This window comes from Choloepus didactylus, chromosome 1 (assembly GCF_015220235.1).
Source record: "Choloepus didactylus isolate mChoDid1 chromosome 1, mChoDid1.pri, whole genome shotgun sequence".
Lineage (NCBI taxonomy): Eukaryota > Metazoa > Chordata > Mammalia > Pilosa > Megalonychidae > Choloepus > Choloepus didactylus.
The window spans coordinates 148,200,106-148,227,818 of record NC_051307.1 but is presented as its reverse complement, the minus strand read 5'-3'; the positions used below and the strand labels follow the sequence as shown (position 1 = coordinate 148,227,818).

Below are 27,713 nucleotides of genomic sequence, written 5' to 3'. Positions count from 1 at the left end.
ATGACGTAAGAGCCCCGCCCCCAACTGCAAGGAAATATTCTGAGTGAAGGGAGTGCACATGCAGTGGGTCACCCAGCAGAGGTAAGCCCCAAAATGTTTGCCCAACTCAATGTAAAACCCCAAAGTGAGGGGAGGCAGGAAAACCTTGAGTGTAAGGGACATGAAGCAACAGAGTAGGAAATGCACAGAGTGGACAGCAGCATGACAGAGACATTCTGTAAGGGGAAAAAAAACATTCAACCACAGGAAGGAGAAGGAAACAAACTTGTAAAGATTTGCACTGAGGGCAACCATGCCTCAGTCTTTGAACATTAATCTAAAGGAGTGGGAAGCTATAAAACCTGAATTAAAACTCATAGGAGGGCAAATGAGGACAAAAGGAAGCAAAAGGATGTGAAAAGAGCTGATGAAGAGAGCAGAATACTACAAAAATTTAGCCGTCCTAAGAAAACAGTTCCCAGTTCCCAGAGCGAGGACTGATAATGTGGTCAGATAAAGGGTCACCTTGGCACAGTCTATAATTAATTACAATGTTTGATTTCATATTTAGTAAATGGAGCTAAGAGTTTTTCCACAGAGCCAGTAAGAGTGTTCTCTAGACAATCTCTTTTTAATTACAAGTTTAAGAACCCCCATAAGGAGTTTGTCATGATCAAATAGCTAACTAAATGCAACTGAATCCTAATAAAACACCGGTCACTGGCTAGGTGGACAGACAGAGATGAACTCACCTAACATCTTCTTCCTCTGAGACTGATGGGAAAGGGTGAAAGAGACCAAGCAGTGCAAAGACCCTCAGTGTTTTATGACCATATAGAGCAAATCACCAAGAAGTTTCATCCTTTCAGTTTTCACCATTGTATTAGATTACCTGATATTTGCTCTAAGATATGGGCATCATAGAATCTCTATGCTGATTACAATTAAGTAAACCATTTGTTCAATATTGAGGGGAAATTATTGTTTGGGCTTGAATTGCTTTGACCATTTTCCTTTCCCCATCTTCTTCCTGTCTTTTTTTATTTCCTTCTTCAGTTTTCTCTTCCTCAAGCCCTTTATGTTTTTCTTACCACTAAGGATCTCTCTCTTTTTGATGTGCTTCTTATCAGACTGGCAATCGCCCCCCCTGCTCACCTATGTCAACCAAAATCTAGTTTTGCACCTTAAATTCTAAGATTGAGTGATGTTATACAGTCCCTGACAGTAAAATATTTCTACCTTTCTCTCTCCTCCTCTGAAAAACTTTTAACCTACTTTTTGTTTTATAATTATTATTTTAAAAGTGCCAAACATATATGGAAAAGTAGTTTTGGCTTTTTTCCCAGGTCAAAAGTACATACAGAGGTATTTGTATATCCCCTGAATAGAAATTAGTTCATTTGAAAATCTATTCGCATCCTATCCAATTACAGCATATGATATTAGAATGTGAAGTAACTCTTGTGTTACCCAAATCCTCCTATTTTAGAAAAAGCAAACTGATAGAAATTAACACAAATAAAAACCATCATCTCTTCAAATTCATTATATCTGCATTCCACACCCATGTAGTCCTCATTATCTCTTTTTTTTAGTTGATGCCTGTAGCCCTGTACTCATTTTTCCAATTTTCATGAAGGAGTTTTTATTTCTTACAATTACATATGTTGCCAATGTTTTAGTTGCCCCTAACTTTTTCCAATAAAGGGCAAAATGTCATCATCATTACATTGTTTTTGTTGCAGTAGGCAATATAGCTAATGTCCTTTGTCTAAACTGTTCTTCATTATCTTCAGTCTTTGTATGTGTGTGTGTGTGTGTGTGTGTGTGCTATTGTTTTCCTAACACTACATCTCTTTCTCTTGAATATTAAACGTGATAGTATTATTTTCTGAGACTCTCATTATTTCTAGCACTCTACCCAGAGTAAACAATGTATATTCCATTATTTTCTAAATTGCTTTTAAACTACTTTTAGGAAATTTTGAATAATTAGATGACTGTAATGCATGACTATGAATCTCCTTTTTAAATGACCAAAGCAAATCAGTGTAAATATGGAAGTCATACATGTTAGTGTAAATTAACATATTTCAAAGACTATAGGTTTTTAAATTCTAAGAAAAATGAGTCAAAATACGTATATTTAAATACAAAACCAATATGTCATTATTTATCCTGCTTAGAGAAATATTTTTGAAACGCAAACCTTTGAGAATTTAGAATTTTTAATGAAATAAATCTTAAATTCGTAATCTCTTTATTTTTCTACTTTGTTCTGCTCCTTTTGGAATAAAAATAGCCAACAATCAGGAATCAATTTTTTTTTTAAAGTTATTCTTTGTGACTCTCAATTTGGTTCTTACTTACATCGGAAAAAAATGAAAAATATTTTAAAAATTAAATCCCCAGTCATATTTACCACTTGAATAACAAAATTATCAATAAATGTATGAAGCAGATGTAATGCTCTTTTTGTATGTTTACTAATTACAAAACCATTACTTAAAATGTCTACTATTTTTATATGGCCTCCAAATTCAAACATGAAACTATTGACTGAGTTTTGTTCATTTTTAAAAGGGAGAAATGGGATGAGGGGAGAAACTATAATCATGAATAAGAGATAAATTCTGCACAAGGTGATTTATAATTATCTAACCTGGAGCTGAGACAAAATCCTAAAGCTTAATATCCTATTCTTGTCGAAAAATTCATGAGAGCTTATATCGTGAATGAAAAGTCTTTGATTCATATATAATATTAACATAATAGCTAAACGCTAACCTCCAGATTGCATCCAAGAGAAAAATCTATGCAAAGAAATGTTTTTAGTTGCAGCCAGAAGGATTACAAAAAAGATTAGGCTTGATCTGCTTATACCAAACACGGGTATTGTTCTGTGCCCCCTCGCAAACGGTGACAGCCAGGGGCCTACAGCAGCTTCAGGTGTGCTGTCCAAAGCACATAAAGATAAAGCTTCCAACACGCCCAGACCACAGACTCAATACTGAAACCTGTAGGTAATCACTGTCGACTGGAGTAAACTCAAAGGGGACAGGGAGTGAGTGCAAGAAATCCATTTTACAAACTAAAAACAACTCTCAAATAGAACTAGTGTCTCTACAACCACAATTCCCTTTGGCTTCATCACGGAGCTGTAGTTATTGTTGGGGTGAAAATATTGATTCCCAGAAGAAGCATGTCTGCGTTTAGGATATTAATATTTTGCAGAGGAACAATAGTGTGCTGCTAAAGCTGGTTTTTGACAAGTGCCATGATACAATGGATTGTCTTAGCGTATGGATGTTTATTGAGTTGAATGGAGAAGGTTCAGAAACACAACAGATAGTTTAATACGTAATATTTTAAATATTCAGCTAATGTTAGAAGTAATTAAGAAAGCTCCATTTGTCTAGGAGAGTTTGCAGAGAAACAATCTTTCTAGGCAAGCTTAAGAAGGCAGGAATCTGTTTTGAAACCGGATTGTTGGGTGTTCTGAATGCAGAGAGGTCACGCTCCTACCGTTTGAAATTGCATCAACTGGAAAACCTGGGAAAGAGGTTGCCAATCACTACTCAAAGTAGTCAGCTTACTGGTGAAAGACTGGCCCATGCCAAAAACCTTTAAAGTCACATATACCCAATTTCCAATGAAACTGTTTTTGTTTATTTGTCGGTCTAAATTATTATGGAAAATGCAACAGATAAATAATTATGAGACCAATGTCTACAAACTCCACACATGGCATTGTCCTCCCTGGCACTGGAAATAGCTATGACTACAACCCCTTACCTCTACCTTTAAAATGCAGATTCTTGGAATAGTTGCCAAAGGCCATGGTTAGGTTTGTATAGTGAGAAATAAAATGTACAAGTCATAAGTAATTCAGTGAGAGGAAGGCACACTTCCCAACTTTGTTTCAACATGTGTATTGCTGAATTCTTATTTTTGTATTATTTTAAATGAACACCTCACAAGAACACTTTCTCCGTCTATTTCTTTCTACTTCATGGGAAATGATAATTAAAAAAAGGAAAATAAAATGACATCTCTTTGATTTAATGACTTTGTTTAAAACATTAATGAGCTATTTAACAGAGATTGGAGCTTGAAAAGAATATCTGTTGAGATTATTAAATAAAAGACTACATATTTGCCTGTGAGACTTTAAGTTGATGTAGATATAGATTCATACATTGTTTTTCTGCATCAGGAATGCTTGAAAAGAAGAATGGATTTGAAGAGGTTAGAAAAAGATGGGAGTGGGAGAGAGATAAGCTTCATGATGGTGTGAAGAAAACCCAAAAGATCAATTAATAGTCCACCCCCACAATAGGGAGATGAAAGAGATGAGAATTCTTCACAAAAAATAAGAAGTAAAAAAATCAGAGGGTATTAAAGACTTTATTTACTTTAACACTATCAGCCATAATTAGTAAATTTTGCCCACACCACCAATACTGAGATACATTTGGTAAAAATCCACAAAACATTTCATATTTTATAGGTGTTAGTCTGATCTATACACACCAACACATTCTCTCAAAAAGCATTATGTTTTTTTTAAAGAGGGGGCAGGGTTCCACTCTAAGTGGTTAGCCTTTACTCACTTTACTATAATTCACCTTTTTTTCCCCAAATTTTACATTTTTGCAAGACACACTAAATCTCTTTCCCATACTTATTAAATTTCTTTCATTGCTAATGTACTCATTTCCTACAATTTGCACTGCATTACCCCAAATTTGTCCTCACTCTGCAGAAGTGCTGCGTGAAGACTCTCATTGTTTGCCAAGAAATTAACTTTCAAGAACAGGCAGAGGTTCCTATACAAGTGCTAATGAGTGCTTGGCTCCCACACAGCAATCTCACCACTGCAGCTCCCACACAACAGTGTTAATAAGTATTTAACACCTTTCGGGAAGCCTCCTGGGCTGGGGAACAAAGCACCTGAAGGATGATGTTCCAATCCTCAGCCCTGGCAGTTCTCAAACTCTGGCATGTTTTTAAATTACCCAGAACGCATCCTAAAATTCAGATTCCCAGACCCAGCTACCAAACACTCTGATGTTGTAGGAGAGGGTGAGGCCAGGAATCTAAGTTTCTATGAGCCCATTCCCCACCACCACCACAACCAATGATTCCAGTGCAGGTAGTTTATGGATAAGGTTTACCCAAGACCATCTCAGTTTCTACTTGCTTGAGCAGCACTATTTGAGACTGCCTTTAAGGACAGAAAGTGATCCTTAATAATCTCCAGATCACTTTAGACGCTATCACAATGGTGCTCATTTATTTGACAAGTAGTTTTGAATGCCAACTATCTGCCAGGGATTGATTTAGGCCCTGGGATACAAGCAAACAAGCTGATATTCTGTCAGAGTGGGAGAGTCAGATAATAAACATGGAAACCATACATGCACAAAAATAAATGCTCTGATGAAACTGAAACAGGAACTGAGATAGAGAATACCGTTGGGTGCAGAGTGAAATGCAGGGGGTTGGGGGAAAGCCTGGAAGGCACAAGGGCAAAGAACCTCCAGCATAAGAGCTCAGCGTGGTAAGAAACAGATCGCAAGTCAGTATGGCTGAAAGGGATAAAAGGAGGTCATAAGATAATATCACGAGCCAGGCACCATTTTTATATAAGAACTCATTTAATACTTATAACAACCCTATGAAGTAGTTTGTTTCCACCCCGTTTTATGGATAGAAAACAGAGACCTAGAGACTTTAATTAACTTCAACAAGACCCACAGGTAGCAAGTGATGAAGCTGGAATTCAAACCAAGGCAATCTGGTTCCAAAGTCTGGGCTTTTTTTTTTTTTTTTCTTTAATCAATCTCTGCTTTATTAAAAGCATTTATATAATAAGTGTAGTAAGGATGTAGAGAATAGATGGAAGAGGGTAATGAAGATGTTCTTAAGAGGAACATTCAGAAGGAAAAAAGTATCTAAACATTGCTTTATTCTTAGTTAAAAGACTTGTTCTGTGATAATGCTAACAACTAAGAAAGATGGAACCACATGCCATCTACATTAAAAGGCTTTGTTGGATATGGTGGAGCAATCTATAGAAGACACTTTGAATCAGTGTCATTCTTGGAAGTGGGGATAGAAGGGTCTCAGCTAGTTACTAAGGGGTTTGTATGCTGGTCAAGATCAGGAATGTCAAAAGCTTCATGGTGCACAACATTGTGAACATAATTAACAGCAATGAAATATATACCTGAATGTCCTTAAAAGGGGAATTAGCTTGTATACATAGGAACAGAATAACATTTTTTAATCCATGGAACTACACAGTGAACCCTACATTAAACCATGGGCTATAATTAGTAGCACAATTATAAAAGTGTGCTTTCATCAATTGTAGCAAAGTTCCACACCAATGCAAGGTGTTAATAATAGGGTGGTATTTGGGAACCCTGTATTTTATGCATGATTGTTCTGTAAACCCACAACTTCTCAAATAAAATTTAAAAAAAAGACTTCATGGTGGTTTATGGCAGAACAACTTCACTCAGATATAGTTTTATTACAGTGAAAGGATACAAATAAGAAGTCAAAAGAAGAGATGTTTAGGAAGAGGTATAGGAGTATCTCAAACATCATCTTCTGTGTCCTGTCCATGTGGAGTCAGAAAGCATCATCCTCCTAGCACATCAGTGTATATGATCAATCATGGAAGTTCCAAGTCTGTGCTTTTTAGACAATGTGCTATACTGCCTTTCACAATGATGATGACGATGATGATGATAACAATGAGAAGAATAACAGCTAACCTTTAACGAATGTTTACTATGATACCTTTTTCTAAGTTTAATTCAGGTATGATCTCATCCTAACCTCACAAAGACCTTCTGAGACAGGGACTATTATTTTCCCTATTTTGCTTATGAGAAAAACTGAGACACAAAAAGGGCTTTGTAACTTGCATGTGGTCACACAGTCAGCAAGTGTTAGAGCAGGAACAGATCATGGAAAGCCTTGCAAACCTTGAAAGATCTTATTGAATTAGATAACTTTTGCCTCTTTCTATGCACATTTTTACTCTTAAAATCAAAGGTTCAAATGATTTAATATATCTTTAAACTGGAAGTTTAACATTAGCTTTGGAATCTTTTGCAAACCACTCAAGATTCTTTTTTGCAACATCTAAATTCTTTACCCTTGAACTATCACAGCTTATGTGCATCCCCAGTCGTCCTTGAGCACATTTCCACATTTCTACACTATGCCTACCAACATTTTGTTTTTGCTTTCATTCACTACTTTACTATATAATGGTTTGTTTCTTCATTTTCTTTTATGAAGACAAGATCATTTTGATTCTATGGTTTCAACATTTATGGAAAACCTAGCCTCTGCAAAGTGTACAAGAGGTCTTGTTCTTAAGTCTCCAAGTACACAGCAATGAAGGGACAATACCTATGTGTCTCTAATCCAAGGCATGATGTGAGAAGTGCCCCCTGAACTTCCATGCACTCCCTCATCTTCACTCCCTCATCCTCACTCCCACACCACCATCACAAAGTACACGGTTCCCTCCACACAAAAACCACTTTAGGTTACTCTTTAATTTGCTTTTCCCCTTTAAATATGTTTTTAAAATCAATCTAAAATGATGGGGTTGGGAAAGTCACTCTACTGAGCCCTCCACCCACAAATGGAGAATTCTAGAAATGGTAGAAAACAAAATAGAGTTGGTCAATATGTGCTAATTCCAGACTTTTTGAAGACCTGATGATTTGTTTCCAAAAGCAATTTGCCCAAAAATATATACCTCATCATCTATTTAGTTTCCACATAAACATTTCACAAATAATAATAAATCTCAAGCACAGAGAGGTTAGGTGACTTGCTCAAAGGCACACAATTCAAATAGTAATACTAGAAATAATCAAAGAACTGGATTAAATGAGCAGGACAACCTCTCTGTAAGAAGAGATGGCAATCTGTATCAAATCACATACAGCTATGAAAAGTGTATATAATGCACCCACAACCGATACGTGTTGCTCCCCATATATAGCCAGGCAGAGTAAATCGAGAGGGAGATGTTGGATTTGTGTATCACTAGCTGTCAGTTCCTAATGTTGTTAAGCTTCACACACGTGTGATAGCGTTGAACTGTACACTGTCACATACCTGAGTTTGAAAATAAAACCACATTTTTTAAAAAATGCACGCAGAGAACAATTCCCTGAAACAAAGCGGAAGATAGACCACACTTGATCTAATCAAAATCCAGTAAGTGTGCTGGGGAAATCATCCAGTTTTAATTTTTCAAAAACCATTAGTTGTCAAATTAGATGGAGGGTGAAAGAAAAAAGTGCCTTTAGCTGAAACCTACTGCTAAATTTGGCCAATTTTGTTGTTTATCAGTGAATAAAGTCCTTGTACTTACCATCTGACAAATCTGGAAGGAAAAAAAAAAGACACTTGCTGCAATCAGGTGAAGTAGGTTATTAATGGTTCTGAAAAGATGCACAGGGTTGCCTCATCCTGTGGCAATTAAGCTTGGGAAGAAAGTGTGTTTAAAATCTCCAGGAACCAACTATCATGGAACAGGTGGTCTCCCTACAATTGGCATTGTTTGTATAATTCTGAATTGCTCAGGACATTTCTTTTTTATTAATAAATCACTCATGAATTCAGAGGTCTTCTGTCTTTTTTGAATTCCAGCTCAACAAGAAATCTCCCAAAGAAAGCCAAAAACTTTACAAAGCAAACATAGAAGAAACAAACAATGGGTACTATAGTAAACAATGGTTACAATACCTCACATAGCAAGCTTAGAAGGAAATGGAGACAAACTACTGAAAGCAAAAAATTAAACACAAACAAAACTTTCAGGTGACTTTTCGAGGTTGAACCCATGCATCACCTTAACCCTGGCAACTCACTCTAATAATTTGCCTGTCAAAATCGCAAGGGTGGGGCTCCTATTGGGAGCCGCTGGGCACCGCTGGGCTTCTGTAAACCTGGGACGCTGCTGGCCCGGCTTTCCGTCGGGTCAGCTACTGAAGCCGATGGCTGGAGGGGCTGTTTGCCCGCGGAGGCCCCTACGGACCTTCCTCGAGTACGAGGCTGGGTCTGAAGCCCAGCTGCAGGTCAGGGGGCTGGAGCTGGTGGCAGCGGCCAAGCTGCTGGGCAAGAATGAGCAGGAGCTGCAGGAAACAGAGCACTTGCAGCACAATGAGAATGAAGACTGAAGGAAACTTGCAGAAAATGAAATAACTGTGTCAAACAGAAATAGCTCAGTTGAAGCATCAAATCATCTTACTTTTGGTTCCCTCAGAAGAAACAGATGAAAATGATTTGATCCTGGAGGTGGTTAGACATGCATCTGCTAGCATTGGGGCTTCAGAAGCCTATAAGCATGTGAAATTTAACGGAGGTGTGCACAGAGTACAAAGAGTGCCAAAGATGAGAAGCAAGTCCACATCTGCACTAGCGTCATGACTGTAGCAATATTACCCCAACGGGCTGAAATTAATCTGGTGATTAATCCCACAGATTTGAGAATCCATACTAAGCAAGCCAGTGGAACTGGTAGGCAGCATGTAAATATCACAGATAGTGCAGTCCTGATAGTTCATCCACCAACAGGAAGAAGAAAAATGATGAGAAAGAAAAGGAGTATTCCTTGATAATAAATACAGATTTTTCTATTAAAGCAAATTCTCACAACACTATTCAGGTTTTGTCTCTGAATGCCTACAAGAGAGAACTGAAAAATAGAGAGATGGCTATAAAAAAGTTACATGCAAAACTTTACAGCATGCACCCAGAAGATGAAATAAGTAAGATACAATGCTAGAAAGATTCCAGTTGGAACTAAAGGAAGATCAGAGAAAATGAGGACATATAATTTTCCACAGAACCAGGTCACAGATCACCAAATAAACAAGTCCCTGAATGGTCTTGAAATTTGTATGGGAGGAGAGTACCTACTAGATGATCTTGTACAGCATTGAAAGACTGTGCTGATTATGAATCTGCAGTAGAAATAATTTCTAAAAAAAAATTGATAAATTGTAAAGTAAAGCCTTTTATAGCTTATAAAAGGGAGCAAATCACATTGTTTTGTGTAAATACTTGCAAATACTCTCTTGGAAAATGTGGGTTAACACAGCTGAAAATAATATGCATATTCTTAAGAGATAATTTCTATAAAGTTCTCAATGTATTAGCAAAAAGCAAACAAGAAAAAAAAAATCACATCAGCTTGTAAATTACTGAGGCCAAAAATTCGTGGGAAGGGAAAACTGTTGCTGTTTCCCAAATACACAGGTAGAGGTACCCAGAGTTCAATTCAATGTTTCAAGTTTCTATTTAAATGTTATCTCCTCCAGGAATCTTTCACTGGCTATCACCCTCCCCACCCCACCCCCCCACACGCAAGATTAGACAGATGGCCCTAACTGATCTCTTAAAGTGTCCTGGCAGTCCCATTATCCTAACAGATAGCACACAGTATTGCCATTGCTTACGTAATTTACTCTCTTTTCATGTCTCAAAGTATGTTCAGCCACAATAATGGAAGACCATACAAAATGGTTTAAACATAAGGATATCAACACAACACAAAGATGAGAGATAGGGTGCATCAACATGGTCATCTAAGGACCTGCTGCTTTCTTTCCTTCCTGTCATGACCAGCTACTCAGCTACTCCCCCTCATCATCACAAAATGGCTGCAGCATCTCTACGGAAAGACCTAGAATGAAGACCTGACTCAGTCAATTACTTTCAGGGTGGAGTGACCTTGTGACCTGGTTTGTCTAGAATAGTACCCTTTTAACCTGCTATCCCAGCATTATTATTCCTCGTGTCCCCCATTCATGCTGATAAGTGTTCCAGTTGGCATAAAAAATTAAATGGCCATCCTATTGAATGTTCTGGGGCAAGTTTCTTCAATCCATTTAGCCCCCATTATCTTTACAAATGAAGATGATATCTCTTGAATGGGGTAAATGTCAGAATTAAGTGGGATATTTTATGTAAAGTGCCTGATACCTGATTGGTACTGAATGGATAGCAGCCCTTTAGATAAACTGACTTGAGGTTGAGGATGAACAGTAAGGTGGGAGGTTAGGTGGTTAGAAGACCATTAGAATTATTTAGGTGAGAAGAAACAAAACAGTATAAGGAGAAAAGAAGCTAGGGGCAAGTTGGAACTGTAGGAGTTAAAGACAAATTGGACATGGGGCTGAAGAAGAAGATGTATGAAATGAAAACTCCTTCATTTTGAGCCTAAGGAACTAATAGTGATCCTATTAAACAAAATATGAAACAGACTTGAAGTAAGGATCCAGAGGGCATGGAGGAAATCTTCAGTTCCATTTTGGACCTGTCCAGTTTGACAAGTCATGCGTTACAAAACACACATCTCTCCTAGGAAGCTGTAAAGGGGGCTTAGGAACTCAGGATGGAGTCTGAGGCTGTAGAGAAGCACTTAAGAGTCAACCACTTGCAGTCTTGACGCTGGAGAAAGATATTGTAAAGAGAATATAGAGAAAGAAGACAAACAGGCCAAAGATAGAGACTTGGTGGGAAGACCAATATTTAAAGTTGGGAGTTAAGGCTTGGTTTGTGAAACAAGAAAGTAAAGATCCAAGAACCTGCTCTTGAGGGAAACAAGGGCTAGTTCAGTACTCAGAAAACCATCTAATCTGAATGTATGAATTCATTATTTCTTCAGTTGTCTGCTTCATTCCACATAAATCTTCAATCTTATAGAGCTTTTACCAAATCTGTGATGAATGATGAAAAAATAACTCAATCCTCAACAGACTTGTTAGGAATGTCTCTGCCCATTTTTTAAATGTCCTTATTTTGGAGTTGTTCTATCCCTTGCATTTCTATTGGCATCACTATTGCATACCAACTCCAGAAGCACATGCCAAGCTATCCATCAAAGTAAATTCAGCAACATTCCCTCTGATACCATGGGGGAAAAGTGAATGCCCCCATCTGACCACCATCCCAGTCTCCAACATTTTCACAACTTAAGAGGTTTTGTATTCTCTCAAAAACATACTAGATACTTCTCTCAATTTAATTGAAAGGTCTAACATAAATATCAAGTTAATAATCCTAAAATGAATTTAATACTAATACTAAATTCAGCTGTATTATTATTTAATCCTCAATTTTCACTATTATTTGTATACTTTTACAGAAGTGGTGTATAATTTTTAAACTGTGTTTCCTTTAATTTGTAATATAGTCAGGTGTTTGCTGGTTCACCTTTTTCATATACGTAAAAATCATTGCTTTCTTCAGTAGCTTTAGCATCCCATAATCCAATTCACTGTACAAACTATACACATTTTCTAAAATAGTATACAAAATTTAACATGCTCTTAAAGGTGCCACTGGTCATCATAGACGGAATTAAACAGCCCCTTTCTGTATCCCCACATCAAAATCAAAATCAAGTTGATCTTTTCTGTTCATGGAAAATTCTAAAATGCTGCCTCTGCTGTTTTTCAGTAGCCTGTGGTATTGATATATTCTACTGATTTTATAAGCCCAATTTAATCCCATATTGCTCATCACAAAGGGAAAAAACACCAAAAGAAAGTGTGCCAACAGCAACTGGGATATCTTTTCCCAGTAAGAAAATCCTACCTTGGAAAAGACATTTCAACAGCATCTAGATTGTGGCACTATCATACCATCTATTAGAAAGATCATTTGCAACCTGAAAGAATCATGCACAAAAAAGGAATAAAGAAAACTAGTGACTCAGGCACAATCAAGCACAATAAGTGAAATCTTCACACCCCAAAGGAACATGTAAGCCCCAAATACAGTTGTTGATGTAAGTACTAACCCAAGGCTAGATATTAAAAAGGCCAGACCAATTCTCAGGTTAATGGTAGGAGAAGCAATACAGCAATTGTCTTTCCAACTTTTCAGCCCCCAGAAAGTGGCACCAAATTCAGGTTATATGATGCAAATGTTTCCAAATGCCTGCCTGGTAATCAACAACAACAGCATTTTACAAACTACATATTCCGGATATTGTTTGTTGGTACATGAAAGCACCAGACTTCCAAGACATCAAAATTATCTGCAGTTGCTTATTTTAGTTAAGGAAGCATTTTCCCAGAGCTATTGCAAATCCTGTAACATATAAAGCCTTTTGGATAACTATGATGTTAATCAAATATTGTTTTCTCCCATAACTTCCCTAAGGGAATGACCTAATTTCTTGGTATTCAACTTTTCAGTGTAAAAAGTGGGAGTAGGAGTAATAAGTTATTTTTAAATTTTACCACATTGGTCATTAAAAAATTAGTTAAAATAGAATGCAAATAATCAACATTGTTTTTCTAGGTCACTCAGGGACATTTTGCTCCCTAATTTATATATAGAAAAATAAAATAATGTTGAACTATACATTTTAACTTATCTGTTACTAAGTAAATAGTATTTGGTTAGTTTATTCTATGAAAAATTATGTTTTCAGAATTTTACCTGCTAACAGTGGAAATACTGTCCTTTTGTAAGCCCTACCCACATGAACATTCTGATGCAAATCTTGGCTCTTGCAACTTCTGTAAGCTCATTTCACATACGTGTCTCTGTCACATCACTTATTTCAGCCTAGGATCCACAGCTATCAAAGGGCCAATGACTGAGGGCCTCCTTTCTACTGAAGTGAGAGTCCACAAATAGTGAACTTCCTATATCATACATACCTCCTTGCACTCACATACCAAAATTTCCAGAATAGGAAACAGGATAGATTTCTGGTGTGACTGATTTTGTCTTGGTTTCCTAATGAAATGTTTCAACTTCATTGTTTCCATTGATATCTTTGATTCTGAGCCATGCACAGGTGTAATAAAGAGCCTCAACTTTCAAAGAGTCTACACTCATCATTTATGTATATATCCCCATAAATATGAGCTGGATCAAGCCCAGAAAACCAGATCTGGTCCTACACTAGCTATGTAGATTTAGAGTCAGTTCATTTCCATGAGCCTCGGTTTCTTCATCTATAAAATTAAGGATCTCATGTAAGGGATCTTTTAGATTTCCACCCAAGAAAAAAAGGCTTTTTTATACTATATTCTATTCCAAAGATTGTCTAAGTGATGATAAATCCCCTGTATTCTCATAACTTTGTCTTATCAAGCTTTGATGCTTGTATTTCCCCAACTATATCCCTCAATGTAGATGGGCCCCTTCAAAAAGCATAGTAATTCTTTCAATTTTAATTTTATAAAAGTTCTCTAAATGGTTATTTCAACATAATAAAATAAAGTGTCTAAGCTTCTCACATTGTGGTTCTTTCTGAAGGTGTAAAAACATTGTTCTGACTTGGCGTGTATATGTAAATATGAAAAGAACTAGAAAGAACACTTCCATATAAGAAATAATTGTTTCTTCAACTCTCCACACTTTAGAAAATTGGGAGGATACTTCTTTTTCAGAACTAAAAGGGCCCAAGTGCTCTTTCACAGACTATACACAGAAGGAGTTTAGCCCATCAGGTTCATCATGAGTGAAAAAGATGGTGAACTCTCCACCTGAAACATCAGCAGGCAGTAATTAAAAGGCTCCCTGTCCCCAAGAACTGTTTGGACTGGCCACACCTCAATTTTGCAGCAGAGCATTTCAATGCAGCTTGGCACAGCATGTCTGAGGTGTCAGCGCCACCTCCAAAATATAATATGTCCAGTGTGAGGTAAGTATCACTGTAGCCAACATGAATAAACTGCTTTTAGTAGTTCCGATTTTTATTTCATAGTGGTGTACCAAAAACCATGTTGTTTTAAAGATCTGTTGAGACAATTTAAGTGGGAAATGGTTAAGATGCTGCTATAAAGGAGGTGTGAACAAATATTGCCCACATTTACAAAAGCATACACATATAAAACCTATTCTCAGACAACTGCAATTGAATATTGTGTTTTAAAATAAATACTAACATATCAAAAGTGACTCTACAAACATCTAAAATCAAGCTCTCTTGCAGAAGCTCATTTAATAAGATACTAGAATATCTAAAAAAGTGAAATATAAAATGAGCATTAGAGAAAGTGGCATATTACATAAATCTTATTCCTTAGCAAATAGTTAACTTTATCATTTGTTACCTTGGCTAAATAACAAATTTTTAAAGATAGCATCTCAATACAGCTAACTTTACTCTTTATAAATGAACAACCTATAAAAGCAGTACCAAAAAAAGGCTTTACAGCTCTTAAAATTTTTTTCAATTTGCCTGTGTATACACATATATATATATGTTTATATGTACATATACATAAATAAAGATAATATTGGAAAAATATTTGGGCCATTTGAATAATTCTCTTAATTTAATATACATTTATGCTTCAGGATGAAAGATAGATAATACAAACTTTTTATTTCTCTACCTTAGTTGATTAAGGTCGCATGTTCATATTTCCAAAAAAGGTTTGTTGACATTGAAAACTACAAATATTCCCAAGACATGTTTCCTTTTGGAAAGAAATTATAATTAACTCCCTATCCTCATCCCTAGCTATTTCACAACAATAGTGCTAGCCTACGGTTTTCACTCAGTCCACCAACAAACCTAAACAATTGTGTGCATTTTCTACAATCTGACCAACCAAGATCAAAGTACACACGTATTTAACAAACATTATTTTCCCAATCACCCTTTCTTCTGAAAGTTGTACTACTACATTACACATTGAGATCTTCATGAGAGAGGGTAGCTGAGCTAAAATACAAGGTATATTGAGCCATTACAAACAAATGTTTTTTAAGAGATAGGAGAAACCAGTTCTTATGATTTTTTTAATTGTCATCTGCATTGACAACCAAAAAATGGTTCTGCTCACTTATTTGAATATATAATTTAATAAAATATAATTTTCCTATCTTATGAAATAGAAAGTATTTCACCAAAATCATGGAGTTGTAGAGACTACTGATATTCATTGTGTTCTGAAACTGCATTCACAGCTAACATTGAGAATAAAAATAATTTTAAGTCAAGACTGATGCTACAAACATATTTAGAAATAACTAAAAATTAGCCTTATTATAAAGAAAAGTTGTGGGAGGAACAAGTCAGAGATATTTAACTGATGGCAGTAGAAAAAAATATTTCCAAATTGAATAATTTCAGGAATCAGGTTATTCATTTTTGTTTGAGAATAATATATCTTACTTTTTAAGTGATATTCAAGAGGTGGGGTATAAAACCTTCAGAGTTTATGTGGATTGTCAGAGATTAATCATAAATATTTGGAGGAGTTTGAGGTAAGCAGGAAAATGCATACAATCATGCATTTTCCTGCTTACCTCAAAATAACAATCACAAATGTTTATACACCCAATCAAGGAGCTCCAAAATACATGAAACAAACACTGGCTAAACTAAAGGGAGCAATAGACACATCTACAATAATAGTGGGAGACTTGAATACACCACTCTCTTCTACAGACAGATTTAGACAGAGGACCAATAAGGAAATGAGAACCTAAATAATATGATAAATGAATTAGACTTAACAGACATACACAGATCGTTACATCCCAAAGTACCAGGATATACATTCTTCTCTAGTGCCCATGGTATGTTCTCCAGGATAGATCACATGGTACAGCACAAAACAAGTCTTAATAAATTTAAAAAGATTGAAATTATTCAAAGCACATTCTCTTACCGTAATGGAATTCAATTAGAACTCGATAGCCACCAAACAACCAGATCTTTCACAAATATATGGAGGTTAAACAACACAATCCTAAACAACCAGTGCGTCAAAGAAGAAATTGCAAGAGAAATTGGTAAATATCTAGAGATAAATGAAAAGGAGGACACAACACATAAAGCCTCTGGGATGCAGCGAAGATGGTGCTGAGAGGGAAATCTACAGCTCTAAAGGCATATATCAAAAAGCAAGAAAGAGCTAAAACCAAAGACCTAACTGAACAACTGAAGAGACTAGAGAATGATCAGCAAACTAACCCTAAAGCAAGTAGAAGAAAAGAAATAACAAAGATTAAAGCAGAAATAAATGAGCTGGGGAACAAAAAAAAAAAAAAAGAATAAATAAAAACAAAAGTTGGGTCTTTGAGAAGATAGACAAGATTGACAGACCCTTAGCTAGACTGATAAAGTCAAAAAGAGAGAAGACCCAAATAAACAGAATCAGAAATGAGAGGGGATAATTACTATGGATCCCAAAGAAATAAAAAAAAAATCATGAGGATACTATGAACAACTGTATGCCAACAAGCCAGACAATTTAGAGAGAATAGACAATTTCCTGAAAACACATGAACAACCTAGACTGACCCAAGAAGAAATAGAAGACCTCAGCAAACCAATCACAAGCAAAGAGATCTAATCAGTCATCAAAAATCTACCTACAAATAAAAGCCCAGGGCCAGATGGCTTCACAGGGGAATTTTACCAAATTTTCCAAAAAGAATTGACACCATTTCTACTCAAACTCTTTTAAGAAATTGAAGAAAACGGAACACTACCTAACTAATTTTATGAAGCTAATATCACTCTGATACCAAAACTAGATAAAGATACTACAAAAAAGAAAAACTATAGGCCAAACACCCTAATGAATATAGATGCAAAAATCCTAAACAAAATACTTTCAAATCAAATCTAAAGACACATTAAAAGAATTATACACCATGACTAAGTGGGGTTCATTCCTGGCAAGCAAGGGTGGTTCAATATAAGAAAATCAACTAATGTAATTCAACACATTAACAAATTGAAAGAGAAAAAATCCAATGATCATCTCGATGGGCACTGAAAAAGTATTTGACAAAATTCAACATACCTTTTTGATAAAAACACCTCAAAAGGTAAGAATAGAGGGAACCTTCCTCAATATGATAAAGGGCATATATGAGAAACCCACAGCCAGCATAGTATTCAACAGTGAGAGGCTGAAAGACAAGGATGCTCACTGTCACTTCTATGATTCAACATTTTGCTAGAAGTTCTAGCCAGAGCAATTTGCCAAGACAAAGATATAGAAGGTATCCAAATTGGAAAGGAAGAAGTAAAACTGTCATTATTTGCAGATGATATGATCTTTTACTTGGAAAACCCTGAGAATTCGACAACAAAGCTACTTGAGCTAATAAAAAAAATTCAGCAGAGTGGTGGGATATAAGATTAATGCACATATAAGATTAATGCTCATTAATGCTCCTATACACTAGTAATGACCTCACTGAAGAGGCAATCAAAAAAAATCAATTCACAATACCAGCTAGAAGAATCAAGTAACTAGAAATAAACTTAACCAAGGACGTGAAAGACCTTTACACAGTAAATTACAAAATTTTACTAAAAGAAATAAAAAGGACCTAAACAGAGGGAAAATATTCCATGCTTCTGCATAGGAAGACTAAATATTATCAAGATGTCAATTCTACCTAAATCGATCTACAGATTCAATGCAATTCCAATCAAAATTCTAACAAACTACTCTGCAGACTTAGAAAAGTTAGTTATCAAATTTATTTGGAAGGTAAGGGGGACTTGAATTGCCAAAAACAGCCTAAAAAAGAAGAACAAAGTGGGAGGGCTTACACTTCCAGACTCTACAGCTTACTATAAAGCTACAGTAGTCAAAACAGCATGGTACTGGCATAAAGATAGACATATTGATCAATGGAATTGAATTGAGAGTTCAGAAATAGACCCCCAGATATATGGTCAACTGATTTTTGATAAGGCTCCCAAATCCACAGAACTGGGACCGACCAGTCTCTTCAACAAATGGAGCTGGGAGAACTGGATAGCCATAGCCAAAAGAATGAAAGAGGATCCCTACCTCACACCCTATACAAAAATTAACTCAAAGTGGATCAAAAACCTTAATACAAGAGACAGCACAATAAAACTCTTAGAAGATAATATAGGGAAACATCTTCAGGACATAGTAATAGGAGGTAGCTTCTTAGAGCTTACACCCAAAGCACAAGCAACAAAAGAAAAAATAGATAAATGGGAACTCCTCAAAATCAAAAGCTTCTGTGCCTCAAAAAGCTTTGTCAAAAAGGTGAAGAGGCAGTCAACTCAATGGGAGAAAATATTTGAAAACCATATATCTGATAAGAGACTGATATCCTGCATATATAAAGAAATCCTACAACTCAACAATAATTGCACAAACAGCCCAATTACAAAATGGGCAAAGGATATGAAAAGGTATTTTTCCAAAAAGGAAATACAAATGGATACAAAAAAAAAAAAAATGAAAAAAATGTTCATCTTCACTAGCTATTAGGGAAATGCAAATCAACACCACAATGAGATACCATCTCACACCAATAAGAATGGGTGCCATTAAACAAACAGGAAACAATAAATGCTGAAGATGTGGAGAAACTGGAACTCTTATTCATTGCTGATGGGAATATATAATGGTACAGCCACTGTGGCAGACTGTGAGGCAGTTTCTCAGAAAACTAGTTATTGAATTACCTTATGATCCAGGAATTCCACTTCTCGATATATACCCAGAATATTTGAAAGCAGTGACACAAACAGACATTGGTACATCAATGTTCATAGCAGCATTGTTCACAATTGCCAAGAGATGAAAACAATGCAAGTGGTCTTCAACAGAAGAGTGGATAAACACAATGTGGTATATACATATGATGGAATACTATGCAGCAGTGAGAAGGAACAAGGTCCTGAAACATATGGCAACATGGTTGAATCTTGAAGAGCTATTGTATCATACCACTTCTATGAACTCTCTGAACAATGTAAAATCAATGGCTTTTAATACAGAATATTGGGGGCCTAGTGACAGAAGATAGTGAGGGAGAGTGATAATCTAATATGTTCAGATATGTTAATGATGGTAAATTCAAATGTGTGGGAATGGATAGGGATAAGGATTGTTAATGGGATTTTAAGTATCAGAGCTGAATTGAAGGTGAATAGATTGAAAGGGTTTGTTTAAAGGCAACTTTCCCACAGATCAGCACCACAAAAATAGATAGGTGCTTGCATGGTATACTTCTAAGTTATGACACTAGCACAGAGAGTTGAAAACGGAAGGTATAGGGGAATAATCTACATATTGCATATTGGAGACTATAATTAATAGGAATACCTTACTGGTACCACACAAATACTAGGGACAAATAATCAAGGGCTGACAGGAGCTAAGAGGTGTTTTGGGTCACGAGACCTGTTTAAAATTGAGAATGATGAGGATTGTACAACTAAGTGATGATAATATGAGATATGGATGGATTATCGTGGACATAACATATGCTATGTGAATTTAGGAACCCCCTACTTTATAAGTCAAGCCCTCAATCTTGAGGCTTGCTTGGGTGAAACTTATGGCTGTAAAAGGGAGGCTAAGCCCACCTATAATTATGCCTAGGAGTGACCTCCAGAGAACCTCTTTTGTTGCTCAAATGTGGATTTTCTCAAAGAAAAAAAAAATGCATACAAGGAAGTTTGAGGGAGAACTATAGGCAATAAATGCAAATATTTTACTTTGAATACTCAAAATAGGTTAAACAGCTCCTGCTAGATCTCATAGAAACCTATGTATTTAATAAATGTGAAACTAGAACTATATTTCCCATTTTAATTCTTACTCTTGAGAAAGCACATATTACAGGGCCTTTGCAGACTTTACAAGTTCCAGGCACATGACAGGGGTTACCAAGGATGTGTATGCCTTCATCCAGGTGGGATTTTATAAATTAGCACTTTTTAAAGTCACTTACTCAGCTGACATCACATAGGGCTCTCATTTTCTCTCATTTTATTTATCTACTCTGACTCTGTTCTCTTCCCCCTACCCCCACCTGCTGACATCTGTTTTCATGTTTGCATTTATGGTGCATCTTTTTAGGCATATTATTTTTTGTTCATCTGTACCTCTGTGTGCATGTTTATCTGTGTGCATGTGGATAGGAAAACTATCACTGAAAAAATGCAAAGTAAAACTAACTGTAGGATTCATAACATATTACTCAAAGCATCTTGACTATTTTCACTGAAACATTTGTGTGCTGATAAATAACTTTCCCAAAGAAAGAGCACCATTCAGGAACTTTCTTCTTAGGAACTCACTTCTGAAGCATTTTACCTCTACCAACCTCACCCCATTTCCATCTCTGCTTTTAAAGTACTGGTTGCCTTGGGCTCATGAATAAATAAATATACATAAGCCCTCCAGGGAAATGTTCATGTACACCTTTAGCTAATGTCCTGTAGAGTTTTTAAAGCTGTAGGGGATCAGCTAATTGAATGGCAAAGCATCTATATTTTTTAAAGAAATTACTTCTAACAGTCTACAAGGACTCTTAGTTTTCTGTCCTAACGCTAAATTCATTCAGCCCTAAGCTTATGTAAATTTCAAAGCCCATATACTTTCTTCCAAAATCACCTTAAACTTCATAAAGGACAAGTATAGTGTGAATTTTGCTAATATAAGAAAATATTTAAGAAGAAACTTAATAAGCCAATATGTATGTTATTCAGCCATTTTAATTAGAGTTTCCATATTGAACTAGTGAGATTCGGAGGTAATTACAGATGTGCGTTTTGGTTTTGGTTTTGGTTTTAGTTTTAGTTTTAGTTTTGTTTTTGGTTTTGTTTTGTTTTGAGAATATCTTAAGAGTATGACTCCCGATCCTGAAAATACAATTGCAGTACTAGACAAATTAAAGGAATCGGACATAAATTTTAACTTCTTTGGTTTTAGATGGAGAATCGATCTGAGTAGAAATCATTAATAATTTTATCTGCGTGATTAGTCAAGTTATCCGCACCAAACTCGTAGGAGCGGGCAACTCTAGGTTAAAATCCCGAATTTCTTGCCACTCAGTCTGGAAATTACATCCGAGATTAATTTAACTGCAGTCTAATTTGGAGAATTAATCCAATTCTCCACTTAGGAGTAAGGGTTATGGGGATCTTAACATTTTCCCCCATTTATTCCCAAACTTTGAGTACCTGTTTGATCACGTTGGTTTACCGTATCACTACTTAAACACATTGGACGGCACTCGTTTTCCAAAACATTCCGTTTCCTCAAGCTCTCCCGGAGTCCCCGGGAGCTTTCCCAAGCAATGCCCGCGACATCTCAAGTTTTGCCTGTAGCACAACAGCCTTCAAGGAATCTCAACAAAACCTGGCAAATAAACTTTGCTTCGACTCCAGGAAGAGTATAGACCTGCGTGTCCCTCTTTACCCTCCCCCAACCCATTTTCTAAAAACCTGACATCCACCGGGTGGAAAAGTAGGTTAATTAGGCGGGAGTCTCTTGCTCGACCCCCGGCTGCGGTTTTCAGGTGGCTACGAGCCCCGCAGCCTTCCTAGCCCGGAGTGATGAAAAGGGGGTAGGAGGCCGCGCCGCGCATGCCGGACGCACACAATGGTGCAATTATTTGTCTAAAGTTCCAACCTCCACTGAGCTCCTTGCATAATGCAAACGTAATTAGGCCGACGGTGTTCGTTTTAAAGGCATGACTTTCGGAGAGGAGGGGGATGTTTATTTACTTTGGGGCTTCGCTTCGAGAGCAGCTCCCGAATGAGCTGAAAAATAATTACAGGCAGATTTGCACCATATGCACAGAGTTCAGAAAGTTTGCTCTCTTGCCAGTGGAGCCGTACCAATCTTCCTCCCCCTCCTCCTCTGCCCCCCCCCCCCGCTCCCCACTTCTTCTGCAATCTGATGTCACACGCGCATTCGACTGTCCGCTGAAAAAAAATCAACATTTGAACTATTCAAATGCTTTTTTGGGGGAGGGGGGGAGTGCTGCGTACAATGTATCTTATTGATGGTACCTGACAAGGTGGGGCTTTCTGAGCCCCTCCCCTTCTTCGGGTGGCCTGGGGTGGAAGCTGTGGAGGATGGGCGGTTCTCAGTGTTGGAGGATCGAGCTGGGGCTAAGACTCCCCAGCAGCTGACTGCCTCTGTCTTCCTCTAATGCAGTTGCTGGAGCTGGTGGTCTAGGACGTTCTCACCCTGAACATTATTTCTCACGTTCAATTACCATGTTTCCTGGTGTCCAGGACTAGGTCTGAGCCACGCCCTTTGTTGGCGTGAAGTCCCAGAGCCTCCGCCAACTTGGGGTTTGGCCCTCGAAAGTAAGAAAGTCGCCACGCAGGGGGTGTTCGGGAGCCGAAACAAACTCAAAACAGAAGGAAACAGCTTTGAAGTAAAGAGGCATGCTTGGCTGGGTGGAAAGAAGTTTGGAGTTTTTTGTTTGTTTACCATTTTTATGACTTTCTCATTTATATGAAGGAGGTGAAGGTGTTGTAGGAGCAATATTCAAGAGAAGAGGTTAGAAATAGCACTATAAAGAAAAAGGTTCTTTTTTTTTGTCTTTGCCAGAGAGAGTTGGCTCCCTGTTAGGGTTGGAACTCAAAAGGTTCCACTCTGCATTGTCCAAAAATGTCTGTAAATAAACACTCTAAATAAAGAAACATGTATCTCCATCCTAGTATTTAGCCTAGTATATGTCACCCAATATATAATACACTTCTTTGTAGATAATATAGGTCCCTGAATGCAATTTTGTCATTCTTCATATATCTCTTAATATGCAATATAATTCCCAAATGGCAATAAACATCTAATATAATATTTTCACTATATTCAGTGACACCTATATATCCGTCTATTTAATTTATACCACCTACTACAGAAATATATGTACTTATATGTAATTTTAGGTACTCTTGTAATATATAAATATAAAATTAAGCATGTCAATGTATATCAAACACCATGATGTGTGTTAAGTGTTATATATAATGTGTGTGTTTATATACGGTTATATTAAACCTGTGGGCATACGTTAAGTGAAGCATATTAGATATTACGATTTGTCTTCAAACCACATTCCAGGCATTTTCACCTGTTGTTGAAGTCTGTGGCCTCACTAACTGTGAACCCTGGGCATGGAATCGTTTCTCTCTTTCTTTGCCACAAGCTTGGATACTACTTACTACTTCCATAGCTGTAGAAAGTTCTTGTTCAAATAGTAGACGCGCGAGTCCTGAGCCAACAGATGGAATTCTTGTTTCAGGCGAGGCCCGCAACAGCAGAAGCCGCCGGAAAACTCCCCAGAGGGCTGAGTCTGAGCTCCAATTCAGACGGTCTCCTCTCTCGGAGGCTGGCTGACCTGGCGCGACCCGGCTATTGGGGCGCTCAAAGCTTGGTGAGGTCCTCCACACTTAACTTCAGTCTGAGCTGCCCCCCATCCCTCACCGACCCCCTCCCCCCCCCCACACACACACCGTCCCGCAGATGATTTTGGTCCCTTGGAAACACCTCTCCTGGCCTCTACAAGAGATTCTGGGGGAAGTGCAAAGATAGACTTAATAGCGTTTCCCCATAATTTGACTGCTATTTTCGGGATTCTTAACTCAACAGCCTTTTCTAGGCACTATTCTGCGCCAAGGAGAGTTAGGTTTTGCCAAATACGCCCACACTCAGGACTCCTGACCACTGTGAGATACCTAACAGAAAATTCGTTAATTTTGAGTGATTATTTGGGAAAGAAGTTGTGTGGAAAGGGAACCCGTGCTGCACCAGAAAAATCCAAGGGCAGATGTGCCATAAACCACGTGCAAATCAGCTTCCTGGGGCAGAATGTAGAGTATGCTTTTCCTTAATCTAGATCATGGCGTCTCGCCCATCTGCCCCAGCTCTGGGCGGTTAGTAAGTTGTGCAACTTTCTGCTCTGTGTAGAGAATATATCTTAATGTCTATAGGATCTTGGTGGAAAGAATTTGATGAATGTGTCTAATTGGTTTAACCCACCATCTATTCACAAGAAGAAAAGCTCCATCATTAGACTTAATTAAGTTTTGTTCTTAAGTCTGTCTTTAATGATCATAGAAACCACAAAGTCCAATACTAGCATCTGCGTCATTTTAATTATTGTGCTTATTGTTGCGAATATGGCAAAGTTACTCAATAATTTCCCACATCCCTTCCAGCTCATAGGGGAGTGCTGGAGCAGGCAGGCCCGCGTCCAACCCAGACAGTGATCAGAAAGTTCAGGTTGAACGGCCTGGAGCGGCTTCCAGTCTATTCTGCCAGGCATCCCTCCCTCCAAATGCCATGCCTACACACACACACACACACACACACACACACACACACACACACACACAGAGCCATCTATTTGAATAATTAGGAAGACCGCTTAGGAACGATTTGCCATCGGATTTGTCCTCGGCAGATGTCTCATTAAACTTAAAAGGAAAAAAAAAATGAAATTTGTTAAAGAAAATATTCTGGAAAGATGGCTGCTGAAAAGCTTCTATACTCTGACTGTATCAGGATCTGCCCTTTGGAAGCCTCATAGTCATCTTTTAATCTGCCGCAGGATTCTGCAGCACACATTCTGCTTGCCACATTCCCTTCCCAGCTGGCCAGAACCCAGGGCTCCCGTGTTCATTCATTGGACTCTTTTTAATTCATACAGCTTTCCTTGTGAGGCAAATAGGAAGACAGACTCCCTGCTCGGAATTAGTTTGTGGTTTTTCCGCTGTCGAATTACACACACGCACGCACATGCACACACACACACACACACACACACACACAGGCAAGCAAGCACGCAATCAAAGCCTTTGTAGAAACGCTTAAAACTCATTCATTCTTCACGTTAATTTAGCTTCTGTACGTTTTCTGTGCGTCCAGAATTTAGTAGCTTCAGCTACTCAGAACTTCAGCCCTCACTTCACTCTTGGCTATTTCCTCCATTGTTTAAAAAAAAAAAAAGAAAAAGTTAAAAACAATCCAACTTCTTTAGGATTAATGGAAGTGAGGTGGGAGTTTAAGTCCTTGAAACCCTTGAGTTGGAGTCAAAAGCGCTTTGTACAGTCCTGAGTTTCATTTTGTTTTGTGTTTCAACAGCAACACCCTGAAAGCATTTTAAATTCTGGTATGATTTTTACCTTCACCTTCCTAAACTTTGGAGTTCAATAACGAAAGTCATCTAAGCCAGAAGAATGGTCTTATTCTCCAATGTCTAGTAGAGTGTGGTTCATCAGAAAGGAATCTAAAGGCCCTTCTTCTTCTCCTTCTTCTTCCAAATAGAAGAAAGGGATAATAAGGGAATCATCAGCACCAAACTCGAGAGAAAAGTCACCAAGAAATTATTTTTGAGAGCAAGGAGGCAAGTGGCTGATTATTTGGTAGGTGCCATTAGCCGCAGCTCCTAACCTGGGTGTGACTCTGGTTTGAAGTTGCTCAAGTTTGCTCTCTAAGGATCAGAATGAATCTGATGCCTTCAGGCTCAATTAGGGACTAAATTGCAGGCCCCCAGGCAGCTGGACCAAACCTCTGACTTGGCCACTCATGCCATGATCTGGAGAAGGAGTGTGTCTTGCAAACACTTCTGAAGTGGGAGCCACAGAATATGAACAGTGTGCTTGAGGTCAGTAAGGATCTGGAGGCTGTAAGAGGCCTCATACTGAGAGCTGCTCACCCATTCCCCACACTCCATCACCCGAGAGCTGCTTTGAAAATTCCTGCTCAGTCCACACTCCTGCTGCAGGTGCACCGGCCTGGGGCCAGAAGAGACCTTTCACCCCAGCAAGCCCTGGCTCCACAGTACAACACCAGACAGGCTGTCTGAGCTGTACACAAACAGCCGGAATATGGGGGCCTAGTCTTCCCTGCTGCCCCTCCTCTGTATTTCCTGCATGCCACCCATCCTTGATCTGTGGTCCTAGGCATGTGTTGAGAAGAGGTGTTGGAATTTCCAGTGTTGTTCTTAGGAGAAATTCGGAGCCGCCCAGGAGGTTAAACCCTTGGGGGCATTTCTGCTGGACCCCCTACCACCACCCCCTACTGCAAATAAGTGGTTTAGGAAAGTCACTGCCCTGGCCCCCGTCCCCCCTCCTCTGCTATGGGACACACTTACCAACTTCCCCAAGACCGACAAGTCAGGACAAAAGAGAAAAAAAGAAAAAAGTTCCCGTTTAACAAGATAATTTTTGCTTTCAGTTTTATCTCGATTTCCAACGTTCAACTCTTGTCGTGTGACGCTGATCTTCCCATCTCATTTCCTGCTGTTGGGGGGTGGGGGGTGGGGAGGCCATTTTTTCTCCCCTCCCCCCACCTTAGCCCAAGTTCTGGACTTTTCCTTTTTTACAGCTGTGCTTTGTTCGTGCACGAGAAAAAAAAATGTCTGGAGGGGCCCTGCTGCTGAAGAGAAGACAGAAAGGGAAGGCCTGGCGGCCGCGGGGCAGCCAAGCATGCAACCCGCCCTGGACTGTTTTTGTGCACAGAGTTGGCGCCGGGGCAGCGCCGGAGTCCCCAGGGCTGACCTGACAATGGCTGGCCGGGCAGCTGCGGCCGCTAAAAAGGAGCCCCTCGACTGCCGCGTTGTTTAGTTAGTGTCGGGCCTGAACCCAAAGGCAGCTCGCGGCCAGTAGAGATGCTCATCCCGTCTTGGAAACTGGCGTTCTCCACTCCTTCGGCCACGCCGGCCAGCGCGTGTTTGCAAACAACTTAAATGACTTCTCAAATATTCACCTGCTGGCGTTGACTTTGGGGAAACCAAGGGGGTAGTTCGCGGGGCAAAGGCCCGCGGCCTCTGGAGGACTGGCTCCCGACAAACACGCCCAGGCGTCCTGGCTGATTATCTTCGCTTCTTTCCGGAGGAAATAGAGTCTCCAGCTTTTGAAAATTTATTGTTTTAATTTCCCAGCCACAAGG

General features: G+C 38.3%; 1 pseudogene; it reads left to right on the top strand.

Moving 5' to 3' along the window:
* Window positions 1-27,388, top strand: LOC119526096 (annotated as a pseudogene).
* The last annotated feature ends 325 nt before the right edge of the window (window positions 27,389-27,713 follow it).